The 2,647-nt window shown below is 36.2% G+C and overlaps 1 pseudogene; it reads right to left on the reverse strand.

The window, feature by feature from the left end:
• Window positions 1-1,004: 1,004 nt before the first annotated feature.
• Window positions 1,005-1,487, reverse strand: LOC123853191 (ATP synthase subunit d, mitochondrial-like; annotated as a pseudogene).
• Between the last annotated feature and the right edge of the window lie 1,160 nt (window positions 1,488-2,647).

The raw sequence follows: 2,647 nt of genomic DNA on the forward strand, positions 1-2,647 counted from the left end.
TTGAACCATTAGCCATTTTATTCCATGCAGTTTAGCACTGCATAGAGACACTGTGGACTTTTGCAGTTAGTGAGAATTTAGTTTTAACTTCAGAGAACAATGATTATTTTTATTAGGAATACTAGTTCGTTTTTTATAAAATATTTTGATAGGGTTAAATAGTAAAATTTGTCTTCTTTCTTTTACATTTTCCAATTGCTATTATTGATAAGACTAAGTTTATATTGTTTAAAACTCAAAAGTTTTAAGCATGGGTGAAATGGAAGATGGTATGATACTTAAAAACAAAACAAAACAAAACACAAAAAAACAAGGTAGAGTGTCCAGAAGAGGAGCCCATGTTCAGAAAAAATTAAATGCTTAGATTAGGGCATATTGGGTCTGAAGTGGTAAAGAGAAATTCATGTGGAAGAATCAGCAGGTCATTTTTGCATGCTCTACTGAGCCAAATGCTCAGATTCCCTCAAGCAAATTAATAATGTTTACTTCTTCATGTTTGAAGTGACCCTCTGAATTCATTAAAAAAAAGTTCACATTAATTTGGTGGTAAGAATCAAATGTGAGCGACAGTAAGTAGCAAAATGTAAAGCCTCAAATGTTTGGGCATCTCACTTCGAGTGGACACAGCTCTGGACTATCCATGAAGGCTACCCGATTAAATTACCTAAGCCCAAACTGCCTTCTCTGTGCTGATGATAATCACTTATTTCCAGACTAGATTTCTTTCTAAAGCCCTCTGGATTAGTCCACTTAAAATGACCGCAGGGAATTTTATGCTAATATGCTAATAAGCAGTCACACTTTTCCCATGCAGTATCTACTCTTCCTATGTTCTTTATGTCAGGGAAGAACATCTCAAGCCTAGAAAATTACAGTCCTAGAAATTGTGTATTTTTAAACTTTTAGGACTTTTTCTTTCTTTCTTTTTTTTTTTTTTTACCATATAATTATTTTTAATGTCCAGCATTTACAATATGAGGGCCAGAGCTTTCTCCCCAACTCGTTTATAAATTCTCAATTGGCTTGTGAGGCCAATAGGGATACTTCTTCTTGTCTAATTTGATTTCTGGGAAGACTTCATTCAGGTCCTCAATGGTCATCTGATCAAATGGAATTATGTTCCTCCTCCTCTCCAGCTCTTTTTCATATTCCTCAATCCTGGCCTTTGAGAGAGACAAAGACTCAGCACAACTTTTCACATCTTCTTTTTCTTTAGCATCCACCTGAACAGTATATTTATCCTCTGGCACAGGAATCTTCAGGGCATTAAACTTCTCAAAGTCATCTACCAAACCAGCCTTCGCCACATTGGCCTTGTAGTAAGCCCAGTCGATAGCAGGTGGTTTCTCAGGGAGAGTAGCCAACCTGGAGGTCAGTGTCTCATTCCAGGATTTCAGGGAGTTAGCAATAAACTTCTGGTTTCGGGTTATGATCTCCCAAAAAGCTGCCCAGTCAATGGTTTTTAGAGCAAGTTTTCACACAGCCATCTTGAGATCCTTCACCGACCCCGGTGGCCCCAGGACTTTTTCTTTTTCTAAAAAAGCAGTATGAATGGAATATTCCTTTCTCTTTCCGTTCAGCTTCTTTTGGAAATGGACCCCAATAAAACTGTAGTTTATAATTTCTCATTTTTACCATGTATGATTATTATATCTTATGTTCTTGGATTTAAAAACACATGAATGGGGCACCTAGGTGGCTCAGTCAGTTATGCATCTGACTCTTGATTTTGACTCAGGTTATCATCTCAGGGTCCTGAGATCGAGCCCAGTGTCGGGCTCAGCTCTGACCATGGAGCCTGCTTGGGATTCTCTCTCTCCTGCTCCCTCTTCCCCTCCTCCCCTCCTCTCCCGGCTCGTCCTCTCTCTCTCTAAAATAAAAATTAAAAATAAATTTAAAATATTAAAAGACATGAATAAAATGTCTTATATTTCTTTTTTACTCTAAGTCACCCCCTAAACAAATAAATCCCCAAACTGAATAAGTTGCTTTCTACTTATGAGGTCCTCAACTATGCATCAGTGGTTTATCGTTCCTGATAGCAATAGATTTCCCCAGAGAGACCTCATCAATTTTGTTTCCACCATATTCAATGAACAAAAAATTTCATTTTATAACTTGATGATATTGGCCATGTGCTCTTCTGTGAAAGAGATGGTAGTCAGGGTGGAGAAACATGCTTATCTGGCTGGCTGGCTTGCTGATGTATGTATCTACGTTATGTTATGTATGTATGTATGTGTTTGCTTGTTTATTTGTTTATATATTTATATAGTTATGTGTTCTGCTCCCATAATTCCTTTTGAGTGTGTTCAAACATCTTTATAAATTAAAACTTGCAGAGTGCACAGACTGAGTGCAAAATGCTATAGTTGACTCTAAGCCCATTTCTGGAGGCACCAGAACAAGAGCAACAGGTCTGTTCCTTCCCACTTCAAACTTACTGAATTCCAAAAATTGGCTGTTAACAAATTGTAAAAAGGAAAAAAAAGTAATTCTTAAAATTATAATTAGAAAAATTATTGCATAAAAATTATTGTATATACTTTAAATATTCTTTCATCTAAAAATGCTGAGAACTTGGTATTTATTAGTTATTTATTTATCTTTGTGATTTATGGTTGCTATATGGTAAAGAACTTCAACA

This window comes from Mirounga angustirostris, unplaced genomic scaffold, assembly GCF_029215605.1.
Source record: "Mirounga angustirostris isolate CCGP_5_RB_7025 unplaced genomic scaffold, mMirAng1.0.hap1 SCAF_7, whole genome shotgun sequence".
Classification (NCBI taxonomy): domain Eukaryota; kingdom Metazoa; phylum Chordata; class Mammalia; order Carnivora; family Phocidae; genus Mirounga; species Mirounga angustirostris.